This window comes from Vanacampus margaritifer, chromosome 3 (genome assembly GCF_051991255.1).
Source record: "Vanacampus margaritifer isolate UIUO_Vmar chromosome 3, RoL_Vmar_1.0, whole genome shotgun sequence".
NCBI classification, from domain to species: Eukaryota; Metazoa; Chordata; class Actinopteri; order Syngnathiformes; family Syngnathidae; genus Vanacampus; species Vanacampus margaritifer.
The window spans coordinates 8,212,717-8,239,532 of record NC_135434.1 but is presented as its reverse complement, the minus strand read 5'-3'; the positions used below and the strand labels follow the sequence as shown (position 1 = coordinate 8,239,532).

Genomic DNA, 26,816 nt, shown 5'->3' with positions numbered 1-26,816 from the left:
CGGGGGTAGGCCTGAAGGCTGCCTGATGTGAGCCACGTGCCGTCAATACGCATGTTAACGGCATTCCCTCCCTGTCCTTCATTAATCAAGGTAATGTATAACCGGCGCGGGGCCGGCGGATCACGGGAACACGTGTCAATTATCATCCAAACGAGGCGACCGAGTGTTAATGAGGTGTGGATGACAACGTTAGCATTCGGGAGCTAAGAAGAATGCTAACAATCCAATTGTGAATATAACTCGGAAGCTTCGACGGCCGCACCGCCCGTCCGGTCGTTTTTACTTGTGGCGTCCCGCCAGTTCTGACAATGCGTCCTTACAAGACCCAGGCAGCAGTCGGGATATAAAAAGTGCCACTCGTAAAAAAAAAAATATATATATATATATATATTGAAGCCACATTAGCAATTTAATTTTGACTTGTCTCACTTTAATGAAAAAATCTCTCAAGAATCATAAATGGTTTTTACGGAAGGTCAATTTGACCGAGGCAGATGTGCAAACGTGTTCCAAGTACAAATGACATCATTTGGACGGCAAAATGAGATGCACGGTGGCTTAGTTGGTAACTCATCTGCCTCATGGTTCTGAGGTTCAAGGTTTGGATTTCCATTTTGACCTCCCTTTACTAAGTTTGCATTTTCTCCCCGTGCTTGCGTTGGTAACGCTGCATTCCCAGTAGCATCTTAAAACTTCAAACGTTAGCACTTCATTAGCATCATTATCATAAAGAATTAAATGATGGTGTATTTATCGTACACGCGGAAGACAATGACGCAGATGCAGCATTAAAAGCTACGACGGGAGACATTATGTGGTGACGTCGTGTTAAATCTCCTTTTAATACTCGCTTTCTAATTTACATTGTCTATTACGAGGCACTAACGACTTTGACCTTCTCCCGCTCTTAGCAAGTGTGTGCGTGTGTGTGTGGTACGGGAATGAAGTTATAAATTGGGGGGGGGGGAGAGTGAAAGAAGGACAAGAAAAAAGTAGAGAAGTGTTTTAGGGCCCTGGCATTCAGTGGGGGTCATAAATCCGAGCTTTATGGTGAAATGATGGCAGATAACGTACGTAAAGGTCAACCAATGATAGATCAAAAGGACGGACGGCGGTGCTGATGAGCCCGATACGTTCTTTTAGACAACATCTTACTAGTGTGTATGCCGCCTTAACATTTCTCTTGTTTATTGACATCCAGCACATTTCGCGTGTCAATACAGAGGCACGGAGGGTGGGGTGGGGGGGGGGTGCATGATTTCAAATTCAAAGAAATGTGCTGCTCAAAGGGGGCTGCTTGCTTCTTAAGACAGACACGATTTGATTATAAGACGTTACGATGGCTCGCTTTCATCCACCGTGACAGATCTACTCATGCGCCATCCAATAATTTGACAATAACTCCGGAAAACACCACCAGTTGTCTTTTTAGTTCATGTCTTGAAGAAGAAGAAAAAAGGAGAAATTGCATGACATGAAATTCAGTCCAAACAAGGTTTTCTGATGAGACACATTTAGAAAACGGAATTTCGATACTGGACAGTTTTTAGTCGTTTTAGCCACGAATGGAAAAAACAACTACAGTGGTACCTCTGCTCATGAATGCTTCAGCTCACAAACTTTTCGCCTCACGAACATTAAATTCGCGAGCATTTTGTCTCGGCTGACGAACCAAATCTCGCGACACGAGAAATCACGATTAGCTGACGCACGCTCACGGCGTCCCAATTCGTCGCCCCCTTTGTTTGAGTGCGGACGTGGTTTGTGTTCGGTAGACATTTTGGATCATTTTGGAGTACTTTTGGAGTGTACTTTTGCTACCATGGGACCGAAAAAGACCCCACAAAAGGCTAGTGTTAAGCCTAAGAAGACATTGAAGAAAATTACGGTCGAGCAGAAGAAGGAGATCATCGACAAACACGAACGAGGTGCGCGTTTGTCAGCATCAAGTGAGAGCATCAAGACCATGTTAGCATGTTAACTCTGAATATCGACCAATGGTCTAACCTCCTCATAAATCACATTTTAATGGAAAAAATATCTGCCTCAAATAAAAACCAAATATCAAAATTTATAGAAACATGGTCTACGTATATAGAATTTTTTAACCAAATTCCGGTTACTTAATTCTGTCTGTTAGCGAGAGCCACTACATCGTGATAACTTACATTGATGTTTCTGCATTTGGCAATTTATTATTATATTATATTATTAGTATGGGATTTTTTTTAATGGGCTTTGGGTGAACTGATGAATACACACACGCACGCACGCACACACACACACACACACGCACATACACATACTCACCCACATACAAAAAAATTATATATATATATATATATATATATATATATATATATATGTGTGTATATGTATATATATATATATATATGTATATATATTTAAAAAAAACATTAATTTTTTTTAATTTATTTGTTTGTTTGTTTTTTAAAAAAAAGGAGAGCAATGATGATGTCAAATCGAATGAACAATACTGAGCTATCCTGAAAAAAAAAAAAAAGACCATGTTAGCAAAGTGGAGTGATGTGCAGGATTTTGTCGAACAGTACCATTCAGAAAAGACTGTGGCTATGAGAATCATCAACATGATGAATGATAATGTGATGCCTGAGTTTCGTAAGACCTTACAACTCAGAAAGCAACAGGTGTCAATTAAGAGGTTTTTAGTCAGCAACAAGTATAAAGAGTCTCCTAAGAAGCAAAGAAGAGAAGCCACACCGGAGGACTCTCCTTCCAAACAGTAACTCCCTCCCTCCCTCCTCCTCCCACTCCATTCCATCAAGCCTTCAACTACTGTACCATCACAAAGGCAAGTTGCAAGTTTTGCAAATAAAAACACTTTATTATACAGTACAGTGTATTTCTTTAATTACAATACAATAGCACATTTATTATACATAAAATAAGGTATATTTTGTGTCGTTTTAAGGCTTTTTTAGTAGAAAATTGTGTTTTATGGGGACCTGGGAACGCATTATTCTCATTTCAATGGTTTCCTATGGGAAATACTTGTTTGGAAGACGAACTTTTCGGCTCACATACTCACTGTGGGAACCAATTAAGTTCGTGAGCCAAGGTACCACTGTATCACTGGTATAAAAAACACAAATTGTCTTTTAGTTGAATTCTTGCAAGAAAAATGAGACATTATTGCAAGGAACACAATAAATAAATTCTTCTGACAAGAGGCCAACTCTTACTGTCACTATTACCAGAGACACCGCACTCAGGATGGCGTAAAAAAAAAAGTCATTTTGCACGTTCTGGGAGGAGTAGTCATCAAGTACGAAGAGTGCTGTCACTTTGGAATAATAGGACTCAAGTATAAGTAAAAAATATATTGCTGAAAATACTATTCAGATAAAAATGTATTTTCATAATAACAAGTCCTCCAACAATAACGATCATTTTACCATGCACAGAAATACGACCAATTTTGGTACCATGCACCAAAATAGCGACCTCTATCGGCCATCGGAGGACTGTCTCAAAAATAAATTAAGGTCATTTCAGCCACAACAAAAGGTCTTTGAACTTTGAACTAAAAGGAAAGGTAGACGTTATTAAGTACATTGATTATAATGCATTGCAAGACAATGTAGCATTTTGTACAGTTTGAACGTTAACATTGCGCTTAAATATAGGGTGAAAACTGTACTTAAAAGATTCAATTAAAATGTACAGCACATTCTTTTTTTTTTCTGGAGAGCTCAGTATTGTTCATTCGGTAATTTTACCGATTTGACATGTCATCATCATTGCTCTCTTTTTTTTTTTTTTTTCTTAATTTTTATTTTGTATGTGGGTGAGAATGTGTACGTGCATTTGCGTGTGTATTCATTAGTTCACCTAAAACCTATTAAAAAAATCCCATACCGTTCACCTAAACCGAACACATCTGAACCCAGGCTAGAGCCGTGAGGGCGTCGGGAGACCCGAGGAAGGACCAAAGAAAAAAATGTACTGCACATTCTTTAGAAAAAAAATATAAATCTACCTAAAATATAAAACAATGAGTTTAAAAATGCAAATATATGGTAAGTAAATACAAGAGAACAGTACTTAAAAAGAGGGGTTAAAGCTGCTAACATTGCGCGCCATTAAATTGAGTGATTCCGTCGAATACCACTAGAGGGAGCCGTTTCCCTCATGTGGTGCATGAACCACTGATCTAGTAGAAGAGCGTTTCATTGTTTTGCCTATTCGTCACAGGTATAGTTGATGAACAAACGCACATTACATGCGGTAAATAAGAATGATCAAACCAGATAATTGAAAGCGGATCATTTCCTTGTTTCGCAGCACAGTAGTTTCATGCCTTAGCATATGCGCTAAGCCCCCCCCCCCCCAACTAGACCATTAGCAATTCACAGACACGTCTTTATCACGTTGACGCAGAGAAGCCGCTTGTTGACTCGCCTTCTTCACGGGTTGGAGAGAGGCAAAATTATCATTTTGATGGGAAGGCGCCGCCATTGTCTTCGTCTCCAGCTGATAACAACTTCAAACAGTCAGACGTCGTCTCCCTCCTGAGATCCAATTGGGATGATAAAAATTGCCAGAAACATTTTTTGATTTTTATATGTGTGTTCCATACAGTCGTGGAGAGAAAATGACCATTTTATACCCCTGATTTGAGATTATGGATTTAAACTTTAGTGCCGTAGAGGTCGGCTAGAAAACACCGCGGTTGCAAACTTCAATTAGCAACACACGTCTGTAGTGATTGCCACACTTTAATACATTTATTAATCAGCATCTTTGGGGGGCTATGATTAAATTTGTCATGTTTTTGATAAATATTGATTCTAAACTGTTCCATGTATTTATTTATTTTTGTCCCTACCACACATTTTAAACACAATTCTACTTATTAAAACACACTTTTTAAACATATTAGAACAGACACAAAAGATGTATAGAAATGATTGTGTGTGTGTGTGTTGTGGTCTGCATGCCTTTGAGAGGCGGGGCGTTGTTGTCGGTGAATCTGTGTGAGTGTCTGGGCGTGAGCTGTGGCCAACAGCAGCAACTTTTTGAGTGTGCTCTTAGCATTTGTGTTTTACTGCCGGCATTTAATAAACGGCTGAAATGTGCATCGGTAAGCGTGACTCTCCTTTCCCACATTCAAGCGCATTACCATAAGTATTCGGTTAAAAAAAATGAAAACAAAAGAAAACTGCAACTCCTTTTTCTTGATTTCCTATGGGGGTGGAAAAAAAAATCTAAATCCAAACATCTTGTTAGATTTTAGTGGTTCCGCAGTATTTCCAATTGAGCTTTAAGTCTTTATCTGTCATTGACGTTGCTCATAAAACTTGTTGGTTAATCAAAAGTTTCAGACAGCAGCCATAACAAATGTAATTATCACCTCCCATTTCTACCGCAAAGTTCGATGAGCACAAACGAGCATGTTTTGGCATTTGAAAGATTCTGGAAAAACTAATTGCACATCATTTCCTCTAATAACACGGGAAACAGGGCGTCATTGATCGCTACTCAAAACAGAGACAGCTTATTGATTGCGCTCCTCTGCTGATGGGAAATACCAACACTGTTGTAACTTCGGTGTGTGTGTGTGTGTGTGTGTGTGTGTGTGTGTCTCCACATGCTGTACACAACAATTCTTTGGACCACGAGTCTGCCTTCCTCGTGTCTTGTCTAGTCTTCCAGTTACTTTCGTATTTCTTGCGCTCTCGAGCAACCTCATGTTTCACAGCCTCTGGCGTGGTGTGTCTCGACTTTTGTCCTTTCTATGCAACGTTCCAAAAGTACTGGAACAGTGAGGCCAATTGCTTTATTTTGCCGTAGGCTGAAAACATTTGCTTGAGGTGTAACCAAGTCAAAAACCAGAAAATAGTTGCAAGTATAGCTCACACGCAGACTAGACGGCCAAACGGAGTCCATCTTCTAAGAACACTCATTAGGCGCCGCCTCTTAAAGGCACACATGCCAAACAATCATTAAAAAAAAAAAAATGTAAACATCAAAAATTTTGTGGTTTTTTTGGGCGGGGCTGAAATTAATTAGAGGCATTAAATGTAATTTCACTGTGGAATACTGATTTGACTTTCTGGGGGGAAAAGACCTGTGATGCTAATTAGCGTGCCGCTAGGCTTCCCGTTCCGTCTCCCTCTGTTGGTCATTGTTATTTTTCATGTTTCTTGTGGCTGCAAAGTTTTGTTTTTATTAGGGGTGTTTTTATATCTGTTCTAAATGTACAATAAAATATACAATAATATATTTTTTTTTCTAAATTTTCATACTGAACATATGAGTGCAAAAAAAAAGATGTTTAACTAGAAGAATTGATACAGTACAAAACAGCTCAAGTGCATTTTTCTTTTGATATTAATCTTTAACATGAAGTAACTTGTGAAATTCGGCACATTTTTGAAATTGTAAAATACGACTTGACCCCAGTCTCCACAAATATATGCAAATTTATTATTACATTTATTACTACTCAATTTTGACGTGGACGTGTAGCTGCGTTGCGACTGGAATTCCCCCAGTACAGGCTTTCCAAGTAAGGGGTGGTCTTTAATCATGTTTTAATAAAAAAAAAAAAAGAGTGTCATTAAAGGAACTTTAAATTAACTCAAAATGAACTTACTAATTTTGACACCCCTAGTTTTTACATATTTGGCCAATAAAGATGATGCTGATCCAGATATTTAGGGACTTGTGACTATGTCGCCGGCTTTTAAAGTAGCAAGTGTCACCTTTAAGCAAATGCCGCAAAAACTGGGAAAGGTTGAAGTTCAACAACCGACCTCTCCCACCTTGTTGCGTCGAAAGCAATTGTTGCTGCCAGATAAGATTTAAAGACGAGACAAGATTTTACCAGACGCAGGCGCCATCGATTGCTTGATACTGTGCCGTTGTTGCAAAATATCTCACCTTGTTGTGTTCTGTGAAAAAAACAAAGGCGGGTAAATAGTAAATCTCGACTCCCGATTTGAGCCAAACCGTGAAGGGATGCTGCGATGTCGTAGCAGGGGACATTTTTGGCTGGCTACACCCGCACTGCAAAATCAATAAAGTGGTTCCCGGTCATCACCTTTAGCCTGTAATGAAATATGACTATCCAGAAGGGAGTGGTCACCTTCAAAAAATGATAATGCCACCTGGTCCGCAGGGCACGGGCGGGGGCTTGACGTGCTCGAGTGCATCCAGAATAAGAGAAAAAGTCACAAAGTTCAACTGCGAGCAAAACTGTTGGCATCATCAAACTAACTAGCAGAAACCTGTTTAGTTGCGATTCGGTATTCGAAAACTCACCTACAGTATTTTTTTATTTTGTTTTTTATATTTTATTTCTATTTTCATATTTTTAGCATCAGTTGTTAGTGGATTTTCACCATTCACTGTCTCGCAGTATCGCAGAAAAGCAAATGACTAATCCACTTTTGATGTTCACTGAACTACAGTCTGGCCTGACAAGTGGCCATTTTCCACATATGAACTCATTTGTGTGTTTTTGCATTTGCATGAATACATTGGCTGGCATGAGCCCCCCCAAGGTATCACAATGCAGTGATAAATAGCTTCTGCGCTAGTCACACAAGCACAATAGCCCACACTATAGCCATACATTTCCATAATCTTCCAAACCCTCCACACCTTTCTCAAATAGACAGCTGCTTAAGTACTAAACAGGTAGTAACTGTAACTAAAAGTGTAGAGAAGACGTTAGACTCAAATGCTGGGGAAATACTTTAAATGGAAGAAATGTTCAACAAAGGTGTGTGTGGGGGGGGGGGGAAGCAGTTTAAATGATCGCAGTACATTTGTCAATGAAAAATGTGAGTTGTCAAAATTTGCTGAATGAGCTGAAATTTTTAAAGTTGAGAAATGTGAATGTTGCCGCTCAAAATGTAAATTGTCAGCATTCAACAAAGGAATGATTTTTTTTTCAGAATTATTTAAAAAAATATATAAGCCTGAATGTCCTGAATTATGTGATTTTTTTTTAAATTTGTACTGGTTTGACTTGATTGAGAAATGTAAAAGCACAAACAAAAGTGGACGGAACAATAAAATGAAACATTTTGGTGCAGAATATCTTATCTCAGTTCACAACACTCATGCACAACTTCAAAGGTCCTGTTTAAAGTTGGTGGCTAACCAAACCAGCAGCACCCACGGAGCAGTGTAACATTTCAGTTACAGTGATGCCTTGAGGTAGGAGTTTAATTTATTCCATAGCCACACTTGTAACTGAAAACACATCATCTTTCCCCAATGCAATAAATGAAAATCTGTTCCAGTCCCCAAAATAACAACAAAAATGTTTGTAATGTATGTTTTTTTTTTTTTTACTCATTCACTGCCATTGACAGCTATAGACTATTTTCATTAGTTTAAATTTTTTTTCCACTTTTGTTAACAAGAGTATAAAAACCTAGAAAAAAAATATTGTACATTTAGAACAGATATAAAATTTGTGATTAATCATGAGTTAACTATTGGTCATGAAATTATTATTTTTTTTAATTAAATTTGCATGATACGATTAATTTTTTTAAGAAAAGATTCTTAAAAAATTTGGGGCGTCAGACAATTTTTTTTTATCATAATTAATCGTCATCATAATTAACTAGTTAACTCTTGATTAATCACAAATTTTATATCCGTTCTAAATAAACAATAAAAAAAAAATTCTAGGTTTTCATACTCTTGTTAACAAAAGTTGGAAAAAAATGTTAAACCAATAGAAATAGTTTAAAAAAAAATACGTCTATAGCCGTCAATGGCAGTGAATGAGTTAATAATAAAAAATATTCTATATTGTGCTTCATAAAAAAATTCTGATAATTTCTCATTTCCAGTGGGAACAATTATTCAAACAGCAGATACAAACAAGTCAAGCATTATGTCTGTACGGTATTTGTGAGACAAGGCACTTTCAATAGGTCCATGCGTTTTCATTTTCAATTCGTACCCACTTTGCCAATAGTGCCGTTACCTATTTAAATAGCTTCCAAACAGTTTTGCATATCAAGTGAAACTCTCTCCATCCTTATGTCAAATCATATCAAAAATGTAGGTAAAAATCGCTCAGTTTCATCACAAATTTACATCTTCAGAGTCATGATCAATACGGCAAGTAGTCGACAACAATTTCTGTCCACTCGCGTGATCGATTACAAGTACCAATTCATCCATAAATGCCAGAGCGAGCACAATAACATCCCTCCCCTCTATTAATATTGAACACGGTGATTAATCTGCATCTAATCCATCTTTTTTTTCTTTTCTTTTTTTAAAATGGCAGCCAGATCAATAAAAGAAGGATGGTGGGAGAAGTAAAGAACATTACTAAACCACTTATGAGATGAACTATTTAGTTGTATGGCATTCTCTGCATACGAGTTTCATTTCATAATTTCCAAATCAAACATTTAATAGTCGATGCTAATGCTAAATGTATACACTAGAAATAGCGCTCCGTACAAGTTTGACTTTACAGCGGACCTTGACTCACAAGTTGAATTCATGCCATGACCGAGCTCGGAACTGAATTTCCTAGTATATAAAATCAAATTTTCTCACTCAAATAAGGTAAAATGCTATTAAACTGTTACAGCCACCCAAAAAAATTAAAGAAAAAGAGCACTGTGTTGTATCATAACAGTAAAACATAATAAAAGAGAACGTTAAGACATGGTGGTTTTATACATTGTGCTGTATTTTTTTTTTAGTATTTCATCTTGACTTTAATCATAGCCAACCACAGCGGCTTTTATTCCCTTTAAATGCAGCACACTATAAGTTAAGTAACTCACAAGCAACACAGACTAGGAACCACTCAAACTTTTTTAAAGTAATGATCACAGAACATTTTTTGTAACTGATGCTAAAATGGTTACAGTTTATATTTTGTACTCCAAATCAACAGGGGGCAGTTTATTATAGAAACAGCAACCACCACCAAGTTAACAGAAACATTTCTGCAGGCATGATTTCCAATTTCATTCCATTTCACTTGATTTGATGTTCACCAGCTTTTGGCTTGTGACTGAAATAATGAAACCACCACGACAGAATTTTCTCCCGCCTGCTGCATTTTGTGCTGAGTGCGGGGTGTTAATAATATGTGTTAGTCATGCACAAGGGTTACCAAAGCGCTAGTCTGAGAGCAGAAGTAAGCAGTCTTGGATGAATTACTTCAAAAATGTTTTTAGTTAGAACTATTTACTTGTCCTTCAAAAGTAAAAAGAAAAAGAAAAAGAGGGCCAGTCATAAAAACCTCTTTGGTTTCCGTTCCTTGACCATCCAATTACCAAGTAATAGTGTTTGTGTATTTTTTTGTTTTTAACTAATAAAACGTTGAAAAAACATTTTATATATGTCAAATAAAAGAATTAGCTACTTTATGGGTATGTGTGTTATTTATTTCCTTACAACATCACTTCACAGGGAACGTCAACACAAAAATGTTCTTTACATTTAATGTTGTCTTTGCCTCCTCAAGTCGAAACAAGCAGCAAAATTCACTGTTTTTTCTCCATCTCAGGGGGTGGCCATTTTGGCACATGCTGGCGACTGAAAATGACATCACAGTTGCTCAGTGCTCAGGTAACGACCAATCATGGCTCAGCTTTAGAAAACAGTTGAGCCATGATTGGTCAGCTAAATGAGCTGAGCCCTGAGCAACTGTGATGTCATTTTCGGTGCAATATACAAGTTTAACCCTGGAGAACCCACAGGGTTAAATTTGGCCCCTATAAATTCTGCTACTTAAATAACAAAGACCTTTTTTTTATTATTATTTTTTTTTTACTAATTGAACTTCAAAAGTCCAGAGTGCCACTTCTGACCCCTGCATGGGGCCATCTAGTGGATGAATATTGCACTTACATGAGCCAGAGTGACAAGATGGCTGGCAACATGCTGTTTTGTTGAGCTGGAAATCAATCCAAACAAAACCATCTTCTCAGCAAACCATCAGATGGTAAAATTGTGTTTTTTTTGTTAATCTATTTCATATCATGTTGCAGAATGCCTAGGAGTATGTTTTATATATATATATTTTGACAAATTAGCAACTCTGAGCTAGTTCAAAAAAAAAGGGTTAAAATTGAAAAAACATATATTTTGGTGTTCAGTGAACTTATAGCAGTCATTTGATGTATAATTTATAATTTTCCAAAGAAGAAAAGGGTTCTTGGGTTCTCCAGGGTTAAATAGATATATTTCTCCGTATTCTGATCAAATCGTTAATGAGTATTGTATTTTTTTTTTCATGTTCACGATTGACTACAAAAATCCTGATTGTGTAAAGCAAATGTAAAAGATTCATATTAGTGTTACTCTACCAGGAAAACTTTTACTTAAGTTTACTTAATAGTTTCAAAATATTTGCCATTTATGTCCTGTAGTCATGTAAATTTATTGGATATTCAATAAAGAAGCACATGATGCGTGTATAGTTGCCATTGACAGTGTAGCTGGTTTCTGGTTATATGTGTGTGATTTTGTGTGAGGCTTATTCTATTGTAAAAGAAATACAATATATATCACAGCACAGACTAGCGAGTTGGAGTGAAGTGCGGCATAGCTAACATTATCCTCTTACCACATCCATGCCCCACAAGTGTTTCATCTTCACATTAGCCGGCCCTACTTGACCCCGACTGGAACAGAAATGTCTCCATCTGCTCTCACCTAAAGGCGGAGTTTCTCTATTAATAAAAAAGCAAAGGAGCACACGGGTGTAAAACGTCTCTTCTTCTTCTCCAGGCTTCAAGCATGCGAGTACCCCCTCTGTAGTTAATTGCACTTCTAAGCTGATGCGATGGCCTCCCCCGGTCTATTACGTCGCGCCTGGCTATGTCGGAATTGTCTGCGCTGATGCGAGTCACTCCAGGAGAGAAATTCAATTACCTCCCGTCTCTCCGCACAGTCACCGACCGAGGCCCGGGCGAGGTATGACTGATGTCTGAGACGCACATAAACTCTGGGAGACAAAAAAAAAAAAAAAGATGGGCACAATGTTGAATACATTTGAATGAAAAGCGGATTTTTGCCATCAAAAGTGGTTTGTCCTATACACTTGTGTCTCCAGACAGAAACGAGATTATTATCGCGAGACTCTTTTATTGGACATCAAATAAAACTGTAAATACACGCATCCTCGCCTCGTATATTCCTTGCTTGGCCTCCTGAAACAATTTCATCTCTGAGCTGTAAACAGCTCTTTCTATTGATCTTTCAATACATTTTTTTTCTTAAAGTTGTCTTCCATAAATGCCACATAAATATTGCACACAGATTTTGGCTAGATTGAGGAATAAGCGGTTCAGAAAATGGACGGATGGATGCTTTTGATGATTACATTACATTACATGCTCAAAATGTGACACAGGTTAAGGCTCATTAAAACAAAAGTAACAGTGACCTAATGGCTAATTTAGCTACACAATGTTGATTAGCACACATCTCACACACAATATACTGTGCCCAATGCTAATCATCTGCTCAAAACAACACATTGATCATGCAAGTTTGGTTTAGTAAGCGATTTCATGGCTAATTTTGCTATTGCAATTGTCCACTCAAAAGGTTACATTCAGGACCCAAATTTGGTTCATTAAAACAAAGTACCGGTGACTTAGTGCATAAATTAGTAAAACTAAATTCTACATCTACTGTCCAATGGATAATGTAGCTACCCAATTTTGACAATCATGCATCAGTAAGACTAAATTATACATCTACTGTCAATTATCCGCTCAAAATGTTGAACTCATGATCCAAATTTGGTTAATTAAAACAAAGTAACGGTGACCCAATGGATAATGTAGCTACCCAATTTTGACAATCGTGCATCAGTAAGACTAAATTATACATCTACTGTCAATTATCCGCTCAAAATGTTAAAGTCATGATCCAAATTTGGTTCATTAAAACAAAGTACCGGTGACTTAGTGCATGAATTAGCTACCCAATTTTGACAATCATGCATCAGTAAGACTAAATTACACATCTACTGTCAATTATCCGCTCAAAATGTTAAACTCATGATCCAAATTTGGTTCATTAAAACAAAGTAACGGTGACCCAATGGATAAAGTAGCTACCTAATTTTGACAATCATGCATCAGTAAGACTAAATTACACATCTACTGTCAATTATCCGCCCAAAATGTTAAATTCATGATCCAAATTTGGTTCATTAAAACAAAGTAACGGTGACCCAATGGATAAAGTAGCTACCCAATTTTGACAATCATGCATCAGTAAAACTAAATTATACATCTACTGTCAATTATCCGCTCAAAATGTTAAACTCATGATCCAAATTTGGTTCATTAAAACAAAGTACCGGTGACTTAGTGCATAAATTAGCTACCCAATTTTGACAATCATGCATCAGTAAGACTAAATTATACATCTACTGTCAATTATCCGCTCAAAATGTTAAATTCATGATCCAAATTTGGTTCATTAAAACAAAGTAACGGTGACCCAATGGATAAAGTAGCTACCCAATTTTGACAATCATGCATCTGTCAGACAAAATTATACTTCCATTGTCAATTACCTGCTCAAAATTAACATTTTTGTCATTCATAATCCAGTAACGGTAATTTAAAGGCTAATTTAGCTACCTAATTTTGACCATCATGCATCAGTCAATCTAAATCATAAATCTACTGTCAATCCAAGTTTGGTTCATGCAACAAAGTAACAGCCATTTCATGGCTAATTCAGCTAACCGATTTTGACATTCACACGTCATCCACTGTCAATCATCAGCTCCAAACATGCTTTTTTTTTCTAATCCAAGTTTGGCTCATTAAAATAAAGTAACATTGACGTCATGGAAAGTTCAGCTATCTGATTTTGATTTTTACATCAATTCATATCAATCATCTGCTCAAAACATTACTTTTATATTCCAAGTTTGGTTCACTGAAACACAGTAACATATTGAATGCCTAGTTTATAGGTAGCTAGCTAATTTTTCAGTCAGACCAGTTTAATACAACTTTTTGTACTGAAACGCTGAAGTGGAGGTGATGTCATATTGGCACCAGACGGTTTGCGAGTCAGGAGAGCCATTAGCAGTGGATAACACGCCAGTTAACATCGGATGTGGCGGCCAAGCGGATGTTTCCTGAGACTTTTCCTCTGATTTCATTGCTCTTTAGCGGTTCAATTTAGATAATCAAAATGGCACATCGCCAATTTGTCAAACATATTGGCCCGGCCCGCCGTTGTTGTTGTTTTTTTTGTGGCATTGACGTTTTTATTCAAGAGTATTTCTGCTAAGTGCTTTTTGTCGTATGAAAAGCCTTCGCGGCGGCCCATTTTCATCCCACCGAGACAGCAGTTACCGGAATCAAAGCTAGATCACACATGTCACAATACCATTTGCCTGTTTACTGCCGTATCATCACGTCAATGAAGGAGGGGTCACAGCTAACATAGTGCCGTCCTTCAGAATCAACGGCACAGACGTTTTGGTGCTTTTGAGAGAAAAGAGCAACGCCTTTTCAAATTTGAAGCAATAGTTTATGACAGAATAAATTGCCGTTGCTAGACAAAAGCATTGGGAGGTTATTTTCAGGGCCAAGTACTGAAAAAAAAACCTGACGACAGCTGTCTTTCATCAAGTCAAAGGCATTTTGTCACTGAATAGCCTGGAACAAACATTATGTCGCCCGGTTTAATCCAAACGTGGAGATTACGTAAACGTCTTTTTGGCATTCACACCTTTCTGTGCTGTGAAAAGGCGTGAGACAAACAAAAAGGCATTGTTGATTCAGTTTTGAGGAGTTTGCCTTCTAAAGAATGAGGAACGGGCAAAACAATCAAATCTGGTTCAATAAAACAAAAACGGCAAATTAGTGGCTAATGTTTGACCTACACACAACGGTCAGTGACAGCATCGTCATATTGTTGACAATTCTCTACCAAAGACATGTCATTCCATGTTTGGTCCATTAAAACAAAGTATCAGAGATTTAATGGCTAAATTAACTACTTGTTGTTTTTACCTGCACACATCGATGCATTGAAAATATTTTTTTTGTCAATTTATTTCCTGAAAACTTTAAAAGTCACTAATCCAACTTTCTTCAAAACACTGGAACAGGGATGTAGTGGCTAATTTAGCCACCCGAGTTTGAAATGCACACATCAGACAGGCTAACTAAAGCTAAATCTTTAGTGTCAGTCATCTGATAAATTATTATAGTAGCCCAAGTCTGGTTAATTTCAATAAAGTAACAGCAATTAACAAAGTAACGGCTTGCTCTGAATCACTTTTGTAAAATCATCTACTCAAGATACTCCAAGTTTGGTCAATAAAACAAAGTAACTGAAATGTAATCACGTTTGGCCAAATAAAACAAAGTAACTGAGATGTAATCAAGTTTGGTCAAATAAAACAAAGTAACTCAGTTGTAATGGCTGATTTAGCTTTCTGAGTTTAGGTTCAGTTTGTTGTAAAACAAAGTAACGGTCGGCTGATTTAGCTACCTAAAATGGACTGCATGACTCAATTAGACTTGGTTTAAAAAAAACTATAGCTCTATTGTTGGTCATCTACTTAAAATGTTGCAATTTGAATCCAGTTTGGTCCATTAAAACAAAGTAACAATTATTTAAAGGATAAGGATAGCTTCTAATCAATCAGACTTGGTTGAGTGAAAATATACCTTTGTCAATCATCAATTCAAAATTTGCCAATTTTAATACAAGTTTGGTTGAAGTAGCAGAAACGTAATTGCTAAACGGTTACTGGATCCTGCTCGAGTCAGTGAACCGTGTTCCATTTGAATTCCATCATGCCCCAAAACGTACGGTATGTTCCTTGAATTTCATCATCACAGGAAACCCACATAGGATATGAATAACATTAATGCCGGCGAGTGGCTCACTCCTTGCAATACAAGGAGTCACCTTTTGAATTCATGTAACATTGCCCGGAACGCCATCAGTCAACCTGCAATTTGCCTCTCATATCAGCGACTCCCCCATGTCCATGCGGCCCCGCCCCACCTTCGTGCCGCCAACAATGTGTCAGGCTACATTATTAAAGTCCGGTTGGGCGCCGTCTATTGATTGGCGCCGATGCCCTTGAGGGAGGTGCCGTGTTTTGGGCGGCGTGTCGGACACACTGAGTCATAAACGCACAGACAGGACGTCAATGAGCAGTAAACACTAAGGTATAAAAATTATCTCTCCCCGCTGGTGCCGTTGCTGCTGTAATTGGATTCACATCACATAAATGCACAAAGGTCAATGGGCAATGTCACAGTGCTAAAACGATTGAACTCTACATGGGAGCTTTTTTTGTAAACAAAGGACTTTGTTTGGGATGATCAGTGATTGCCAGATGTGGAAAAAAACAAAGACAAATGCTTTGTTACTGTACTTTAGAGCAATACATTTTATTCAACATTTAAAAAAGACCTAAATAGAGAGGGGTAAATTCAATTGAGGTTTGGAGCCAATAAACTACAAGCTTCTGGTAATCAAACATTCTCAATCTAATATATAAAGAAAAAAGGTCTTGTATTTTAAGTTGTTTTCATTTGCTTATTTTACAACATTTGCAAATTTAGCCAAGTCAATTTCTAACATGGGAACATATTTTGGTCGCAGTACTTAGTAGTTTGATTACTATGCAAGTTGGAAGGATGGAAACTATTTTCTAGGCAATGTTTTTTTTCTATTGAGCTAAGTTAGCTAAACTTATTGATTTTTTTTTAATGTAAATGTGCCAAATGCTAACCTATTTTTAAAGGGCATAGCTATAAAAACTCAACTGTTTTGTTGTAATGTCACATTTTAATATCAAGAGCTGTTAAATTCTTTTTTTTTTTAAACACTTGCAAAACAGTTACAAATCCTTAAAAAAAAAAGAAAAAGAAAAAACATCTCTAGTTGGTTGTCATCGCTTTAGATTCTGTGATGACTGCATAACATTAGGAAGAGTTTTAATGAGTACATATTTGATATTACTAAATAGGTCTCTGCTGGGATACACAACAAAAAAAATGAAAAACGAACAAAGGCGAGCGTACGGATTGTTTGTTCTGGGTGTTTATCTAAACAGACATCCTTGTTATGTTAATACAAATACATGTTTCATTTACGTGTACAATACTTTAGCGTTAACAAGCATCCTTTTACCTCCCAGAGCTGAAAATTATGTGAGAAAAAAAACGTCAGTCTGTCAACAACAATGGCGGATAGCCGCGTCGTAGTCGTTTTGCGCTGCCTCCTTAGCTTGCTTATGATTCTGCAGCAAAATATTTTGCTTCTTCATTCCCAATTTCCCACGTTCAACAAGCGGTGTTGTACTTGAATCACCCGCCATTGTCACTTCTCCTGTGTTCGTCTTTTTCATGTTGTTTCGATATAAGCGTAGCCATGTTTGTTCTGTACATTGCAATAAAGTTAGAAAAAGTGTTTGTCTTCTTCGGTGATTCTTCTTCTACGCTTTCCGTTAACTCCCTGTGGTTGCGCTACAGCGCCACTTCAGACTTGGCCTATACATTAAAGCCGTTAAACGTACTCAGCGTCTTCTTTTGGACACACGCAAAGTCTTGAAATGCTTCTGTGTACAAGATTTGTTTGAGGAACAAAGCCAGGGCCTTAGTCTGTTGTGTTTGTCCAGTCGGCGTTGGGTGCATTGTTGATGCTACGTGTGGCAGGTTGTGTGTAATCTCTTCTCAGTTCAGCCAAGTCTTCTACGCACCAGCCAAGTCTTCTCAGCCACAGCCAAATCATAGTCATAGTCATAGCCAAAGACATTAGCCATAGCCCCAGCCAACTCATAGCCACAGCCCCAGCCAAGCCACAGCTAGTCAAGTTGTCTCCCGATTTCCTGCTCACCTTATGGTTTTCATTCAATAGACTCACCATGTTACTGTGTTCCTCTGTCTGATCCCTGTGCTTGCTTTTGTTCTGGGTCTATAATCCCTCACACCCTCACATTGTGACACTTGTAAATTACCACAGAATTAAGGAGAATAAATAAAGGAGAACTAAAGTCAAAAATTGTGTTGCAATGATTTGTGTGTAATCTCTTCTCAGTTCAGCCAAGTCTTTTACGCACCAGCCAAGTCTTCTCAGCCACAGCCAAGTCATAGCCATAGGCCCATCCAGGTCATAGCCATAGCCAAAAACATAGCCATAGCCCCAGCCAACTCATAGCCACAGACCCAGCCAAGCCATAGCTAGTCAAGTTGTCTCCGGATTTCCTGCTCACCTTATGGTTTTCATTCAATAGACTCACCATGTTACTGTGTTCCTCTGTCTGATCACTGCGCTTGCTTTTGTTCTGGGTCTATAATCCCTTACACCCTCACATTGTGACACAAGTAAATTACCACAGAATTAAGGAGAATAAATAAAGGAGAACTAAAGTCAAAAATTGTGTTGCAATGATTTGTGTGTAATCTCTTCTCAGTTCAGCCAAGTCTTTTACGCACCAGCCAAGTCTTCTCAGCCACAGCCAAGTCATAGCCATAGGCCCATCCAGGTCATAGCCATAGCCAAAAACATAGCCATAGCCCCAGCCAACTCATAGCCACAGCCCCAGCCAAGCCATAGCTAGTCAAGTTGTCTCCGGATTTCCTGCTCACCTTATGGTTTTCATTCAATAGACTCACCATGTTACTGTGTTCCTCTGTCTGATCACTGCGCTTGCTTTTGTTCTGGGTCTATAATCCCTCACACCCTCACATTGTGACACTTGTAAATTACCACAGAATTAAGGAGAATAAATAAAGGAGAACTAAAGTCAAAAATTGTGTTGCAATGATTTGTGTGTAATCTCTTCTCAGTTCAGCCAAGTCTTTTACGCACCAGCCAAGTCTTCTCAGCCACAGCCAAGTCACAGCCATAGGCCCATCCAGGTCATAGCCATAGCCAAAGACATTAGCCATAGCCCCAGCCAACTCATAGCCACAGCCACAGCCAAGCCACAGCTAGTCAAGTTGTCTCCCGATTTCCTGCTCACCTTATGGTTTTCATTCAATAGACTCACCATGTTACTGTGTTCCTCTGTCTGATCACTGTGCTTGCTTTTGTTCTGGGTCTATAATCCCTCACACCCTCACATCGTGACACTTGTAAATTACCACAGAATTAAGGAGAATAAATAAAGGAGAACTAAAGTCAAAAATTTGGTTGCAATGATTTGTTCACGAACGTCATGGTTCATCTCTTTTCTACGTTTGGTCACGCGGCACATGCAATTCGAGAACGATGCGACTTTGACGTCAATTTTAGTCAACAGCGGAAGGCGATGCCGGGTAAAATGTCAGCCTTCTGAGATGGATGAAAAATGATTAGGTTTGTGGGTGCATATTGCAGAGAACATGTTTGACTTAAGTTTCAGTTTAATTGAGCTGCATTTAGTCCATTGCAACTCCTGTGCTGCCCATAATGTTGCAGCCACACTGAAAGCAAACAACTCTAAATTCATAAGTGTCTAAAAAAAAAACATTGCGAAGAAATCTGTAATCTATGGCGCGACAGGTGAACCGCCATGTAGTGGGGGTTCACTGTACACTGTTCAAATGGTGCCAGTAATGCTGCAGTCAGAGTCATTAGGGACTGTGACAAGCACCACATTTAGAGTGAAGATGGGCAATTAAAAGGAGCAGTTTACCATTGTTGCACAGGAGGCTGCTTTTAATAGCGAATTCCATTAGACGGCGGCCACCCGCTATGACTAGAAACGACTGTTTACGTAGGCTTATTGTTTAATTACACTGAATGATTTCAATGGTCTATGCTAGTGTTTTTCCAGTAGAGCTGATTTTGTGTCTTTTTGAATTTCTGCCTCATTTCTCTTTTACTTATTTATTTTTGCTGTCAGCATTTCCTTTTTTCAATGTTCTCCTCTCGCCATTACCTCCCAACAATATCCCTCTCTTGCATCTGTGACAATTTGAATTCTGCCGGCGTTGAATCGGCCGCCTTCCGCGAGGTGAATGATTTCTTATTGTGGACGGTGTACGGTAGGTGTCGCGTCGCCGCAATCGCTCGGCAGGCGTGAGATATGTTCAACAAGTTGATAAGAAGCAAGTTATTCGAGTGGCGGCGAAGGTGAGCTGCCATACGCAAACCTTATCGCAGCCGTGTATTATCATTTGTTTATTTTCATATTTTACTCATTTGACTTGGCGCATACATTGAGGGGGAAGGTGAAGGATATGATGGTTGTCTGTGTGAGTTTTTCTGATACGTTAGCTACATGATGCCCGCAAGTAGCCCTCAAGAACCACATGAGTAGCCTGCGGGCCTTTTCTAAAAATAGTTCACCAGTGAGCTGCATCTACAAGTTTTTTGTTGCCATTCTTTTTTAAAATCACACTTGCATCAATTTGGAAATGACAATATTTGAAAAATAGGGATAGGATTAGGGTCCTCATTCATCTATAGAATAAAGGGTGAGGTTTTAAGTTTTGGGTTCAGGTAGTGTTCCCCAACCTTTTTTCCACCACGGACCGGTTCATACAGGTCCAGAACTTTCGCGGACCGGCAACCCAGTGGGTTGGGGTGTGGGGGGGGTTGGGCGGGTTTGGCTGTTCAGCGGCTGATTAACTCTTTGACTGCCAACCGTTTTCAGAAAAGGGATGCTGTGGGTGCCAGCTGATTTAAGCATTTTGACTGATCTTTCAAGGTCCACAGAACATTTTGTGTTTGGACTATGGAAACACACATACTACCAAATGAAAGATTGAACTCTCATCTTTCATCATCAGCTGGCCAAGCTTTCCTCCACCCGTTTCCAAAAAAAAAAAACATAGTTAACGTCTTTTAACGTTTTTGGCAGCCCTCATTTGGATTTTACTAAACGTTATTAAACGTTTTTGGCAGTCAAAGAGTTAATAAAAGGCTACAACAACAAATGCAAATCCACGATGCATTTGTATGTACTTGTACTAGCAACACAAACACCGTAACAAGGGTGACAACAATATGGTGAGGTCACTATGGTAATGCTTATGAATGATACGTGCAACACAAAAACTGGGGTATTTTGTAGATATAACAATAAATGTGAAGCTACATTTGTATGCAACTATTAGCAACGCCCTCCTTAAAGTTGCCGCATTTAAGAGATAGATTTAAGGAGGGCATGATACGTTGGTGCCGCCAACATAAGGCACCGCAGAACAAATATAAAGTCCATGAGTAGCTCACTCACCATAACGCTAAATTAATCATGCGTGGGAATCACCTGTAGCTGTAAGTCTATGCACCTTTCTTTTTGTTCTTGGTCACAGGCTCCTGCGTTGTCACTGGGCCTTTTCTCCGTTGAAAAGAAATGTTCCAAATATGTCTTTTTTTTTACTCATTTTGCTAACTTGTCAATTGACACGACTGAGATAATTAGCATCTTTTTTCTTGTTTTTTCTGGAGAGCTCAGTATTGTTCATTCGGTAATTTTACCGATTTGACATGTCATCATCATTGCTCTCTTTTTCTTTTCTTTTTTGTATGTGGGTGAATATGTGTATGTGCGTACGAGTGTGTGTGTATTCATTAGTTCACCTAAAACCTATTAAAAAATCCCATATCGTTCACCTAAACCGAACACTTCCAGCCAGAGTCGTGAGGCCGTCAGGAGACCCGAGGAAGGACTAAAGAAAAGAAAGGAAAGTGAAATCCAGCACCGACCAGACACCACCCACCAGGCCACCAACCAGTCCTTCACCAACCCCAGAGACATCTAAATTCCAACAAATCAGGGAGACCTCAAGAGATAATTAGCATCTTGACATGCTGTCATAAACAGAGAGAATCCGGTCACTTTTCAAAATAAAGTATTTTTTTTTAGCTTCGGCTAATCAAGTAACCAAAAAAGTATAGCAAGTTTTTTATTCTTTCAACTGTGCGTCCAAAGTGGCCCCTGGCCCGGTACCGGTCCGCGGCCCGGTGGTTGGGGACCACCGAGTTAGAGGTTAATTTGTGGGGGCTTTAACATTTGGAAGGGCTCAGTTGCAAGGAATTCCTCAAAGCCAAGGTCCGGGCCTCATAATGTTTCGATTGTGTTCGTACTGTATACCCTTTTTAATCAACCGTACCTAACAAAGCATAAATCACAACTAGTCCAGTCCGAGTGTGCGGCGAGAGCTGTATACCCCCCCCCCCCCATTTGCTCTCCACAGGCCTGTCACTGCGAGTCATCTTTACCTGAACACCACTGCCGTGACTCCATCTGTCACTGGTGGATGAAAATAAATGTTGAGGAAGATGGAGCAGCAAAGAGAAAGGAGCCGAGAGCTGCGTTGATGAATGAAATGTCGGGTGGTAAACGAAAAACTTGGGTTTCAAAGAGCAGATTGAATGGCAAACGTTTATCACGTTTCAGACACACCTGAGAAATCTACGATATAGAGACAATATATTTTTTTTTACATAGTTTTAGCCCTCACACATGCTTGAAACACAAAATAAAAATAAAAATATTCCTTTGTGCCTGGTCTCACTCTCTTGAATGTGGTTAGTGGTAGACGACATCTGTGGTGGGCACTATAGGAAAAGAACTCCATCGTAAAGTGAGGACTACCTCCATCTTAAAATGTATGAATACAAATTGGGAAATGAAACAAAAGAAATATATCTTTGGCATAAGTAAAACATTCTTGTGAGTCAAATAAAACGCAGCACTGTCAATCACGGAACAAACGCCCTGTGAAGAACAATTAGTAACCAAAAAAAAAATTGTCGACTCCTTTGTGTTTCCCTTATTTAATCTCCGAGCTGTAAAATGGAGCCATTTTCTTGATAACGCCACTTAAAAAGACATTAAAAGGTCAAAATCATTTGGATTGCTCTTTTATCTGCACTTTTTTTGTTCTTGTTCTGAACAATTTGCAGAGTCAAAGGCAAGTTCAGGATTAAAGAAAGACGAATGCAATCAAAAAGCCTTTCAATCCTTTGCAGCACTCAACGGAGCCACTTGAATTCATTCATTAGTCTCTGAGAAGATTAGGCTTAGCGGTCCTAAAACAAAATAAATAGCAAGCAATTGTCAATAAAAAGGAAGAAAAATTACGTATTGAAACCAAAACTCAATAACATGCCTGTGAAATGAAACTGTCGGAAAATACAAAGAAGAATAACGAGTAGTACTGAGACGAAAAAGAAGCTAGGCTAACTGTTAGCTTCTTTGGTGACTACAAACTTGTCAAAGTCTGTTTTTAAATGGTCAGAAAAAAGACAAGACAATTAAATGAAAACGTTACATATTTTAACAACTAAACATCCAAAATCAACCAGACCATATGAGAACCAAAGCCTGCTAGCCTATTAACTCATTCACTGCCATTGACGGCTATAAACGTCAAAAATTCATTTGAACTATTTCTATTAGTTTCACATTTTTTCCACTTTTGTTAACAAGAGTATGAAAACCTTGGAAAAAATCTTTATTGTACATTTAGAACAGATATAAAATTAAGATTAAGATTAATCGTGAGTTAACTAGTGAAGCCATGCGATTAATTACAATAAAAAAAATTTATCACCTGACGAGATGATTATTAAAAATTAGGGGCGTCGGGCGATAATTTTTTTTAATCATAATTAATCGCATGACTTCAATAGTTAAATTTTATATCTGTTCTAAATGTGCAATTTTAAAAAAATCTAGGTTTTCATACTCTTGTTAACAAAAGTAGGGAAAAAAATGGTAAACAAATAGAAAAATTTTAATGATTTTTTGACGTTTATAACCGTCAATGGCAGTGAATGAGTGAAGGTATACAGTACAGTGAAACACAATAGACAGGCTAGCAAAAACGTTTAGCTTCAAACAACACTGCTACTTTAACACAAATGCAGCAGCAACACATACAAACAGGCATGCAGAACATTCCCTGTGCTCTAAAGAAATAATCCAAATAAAAACAGCAAAATGTGCTCAGTTCAAGTTCCAATGACTCCTGGGAGGTTTGGCACCTCCAGTTAAAGTTGAGAATGTTTTGGCCAGAAAAGCAGCCTTTCAAACGTCGAGCTATTATCCCTGTATTTCTCACACTACGCACACCTGTTGCAGTGCCAGTGTGTTCATGTTTTGACAGTTTCTATTGATTTATGACCTTCTTATTCATTCATGAGAACGTTTGTCTTCACACACCATCGAAAAGTTCCCCTCGAATTCGAATTTCATGGAGTCGGTGAGCATCTCCCGTTTCATATCCACGAGCCTTAGAGCGTTGTTCTGTCATCAGCCCCCAAACCCTCGCACCCGCCCTCCCTTACCACGCTGGCCGCTACCACTGTATACATCACAATAATGTTAGCGCTGACACTCCCTTCCGCCGGCATTCATCTGGAACTGAATTACATAAGCCATTTACCAGCGGGTCCGGGTGATGGATGGCAAGGCCCCCCGGCCAAAATAGAATCCGGGGGGTTTCGTGACATACGACACCGTCTATTTTCTCTGTCGTTTTAACTGCGATATCATCCAAAATGCATACGACTTTATTATACGTAAAGGGAAAATCCAAAAGACATATTCTACCATACAGCAAAGTGTGACAGTGTAACGGCGAAAAAAGCCAGACTGCCGACTTTTTGTTTATAAGAGACAATTTGTCGTCGTGTTGTAGATCGCATATTACAGCTCCATCCAGCAATATGAACGCCTGTGTGTGTTTGTGTGTGTGGTTGTGTGTGTGTGCACGTACTGTATTTGACTGCAGATAGAATTTAGAAGTGGCTGACAAATGATTTATAGCTGCAATCTTACCAGGCTGTCATTGCGCTTTATTCGGCTTGACGTGGTGGTGGTGTTTTACGTCACCTGAGATCGAGGGGGAGGGGCCTACAAAAACTGATCACCACGCTACCCATTAAGACAAAAAATACCTTCCTCGGGTCTCCTGACGGCCTCACGACTCTGGCTGGAAGTGCTCGGTTTAGGTGAACGGTATGGGATTTTTTTTAATAGGTTTTAGGTGAACTAATGAAAACACACACACACTCGCACACACGTACATACAAAAAAAAAAAAAAAAAAGAGAGAGCAATGATGATGACATGTCAAATCGGTAAAATGACCGAATGAACAATACTGAGCTCTCCAGAAAAAAAAAAGAAAAAGAAAAAAAATACACAGAACCCTGTAATCAAGACTTGTCCATTGTTTTTGTATGGAGCCCGAACTACATGCCAAAATTATATGGTAAGAACTCCTCCTAAAGCAAAGCTTTTTTGTTTTGTTGAACGCTGTTGCCGCGGCAACGTGCTGTTTGCCTGGCAAAATGACACCTATTTTAATATTTTAAATATTGGTTAAAAAAAAAAAAACATGAACCTTTGCATACACATCATGGCTGGCAAAATAATCAATATTTTATGAGTTTATTGTGAGTTTGCTACAAAAACAATGCTCAGTAGCGCCCCCTATGAACTTTTATTGAATTTAAGGTGCTCCGTGTTGTCCATTTTGCACTTCATTTTTTTTCTTTTTTCTTTTTCTTCTTTTAAACCTAAAAAAATCCCATACCGTTCACCTAAACTTCCAGCCAGAGTCGTGAGGCCGCCAGGAGACCCGAGGAAGGACCAAAGAAAAGCAAGGAAAGTGATTTTGCACTTCATACCGTGCAATACATTTTCAGCAGTCAGTCAATGAAGCCCATCTAAGGCAGTGTATCAATGTGGTATGTTTAGTCAGAGGCATAAATTAGTGCTAGCTAACAGCGCTAACTTCTGAAAAGCGTCACAAATTTGATTGCTCTGTGATGGTTTTCGGGTGTTTCCTCGTGACGTGAACTTTGCAAAAGTAAGCAGAGCTCTGTTGTGTTTCACGGGAGGCACAGATTAGCATTAGCGAACGGCGCTTGCTTTGAGAAGTTGCCATGAAGTTTCCTTGCGACAAAAATATATAGGAGACAGCTGCAGTACATTTTGCCGGCTAACAGCGCTAATTACCGATAAGCGACACTTGATTGGTCGGCGAGCAAGGCCTCAATCTTGATCTGAAGTACTGATAATCAGTTCGCAACAGATTGAGAGAAAGCGGAACAAACTGCTAAAAAAAAGTCGCTTCAAAGTGAAAAACAAAAGGTCAGCGACAAAAACGTGGTTGGTTTTGAGCCGAGCGCAGAGGCAATCATCACTGGTGGCACGGCGAAACATTTTGCGTCATGCTAGGTCGCTAAAGTTGAGCGTCAGCTTAGCAGCAGTGTTCCTTTCCGACTAGCATCTCTGCTTTTCGATTTAAGATTGAATCTATCAATAAGATAAAGCTCGATGTTCGTGCAGTGGTTTTTACCTTTTCTTGGCGATAAGAGGGGCGGCGGTGAGGAGTCGCTGCCTCGCGTGTATCTCGGCAGCTGCCTGTTTTTTTTTTTAAAGGTCTTGTAGCTATTGATGTCGGATCTGCCGCATCTCACATCCGCAGCCCCCCCGGGGGCATTTGATAACTCGGGCGAGCTCGCTTACCGCCGGATGAACACGCTGCTCCTTTTAATATTTGGTGAAATTGTGAAAATTGGATTTTGCGGCGTCGTGGTATCTTTGTTGATTTTCAAAAAAAGCAATTGATACAATTGATCATTCAATCCTTATTAATAAACTGGAACAATATGGTATATGCGGTATAGCTGGAGAAAAAAGATATTTCACAGGAAGGGTACAATACTTGACATTGTTTGTGGTGTTCCCCAGGGCTCCGTGTTGGGTCCAAAGCTTTTCAATGTATATATAAATTACATTTTTAATGTATCACAATTATTAAAGTAGATGATACAAACACATTTTATAGTAGTAACACTTTTAATGAGTTGGTAACTGTT

General features: G+C 38.7%; 1 protein-coding gene across 3 annotated transcripts in view; it reads right to left on the bottom strand.

Annotated features, from left to right (window-relative positions):
- stpg2 (sperm-tail PG-rich repeat containing 2) overlaps positions 1-26,816 on the bottom strand; it is a 129,583-nt gene that overhangs the window by 26,436 nt on the left and 76,331 nt on the right. The window contains exon 14 of one of the 3 annotated variants that reach the window (XM_077560917.1): positions 1,318-1,439. The exons of the other annotated variants lie outside the window; for them this stretch is intronic. The gene's annotated coding sequence lies outside the window, so the exon portion shown is untranslated. Of the gene's footprint in view, positions 1-1,317; positions 1,440-26,816 lie in introns of those variants that run through there. 3 annotated transcript variants of the gene reach the window in all.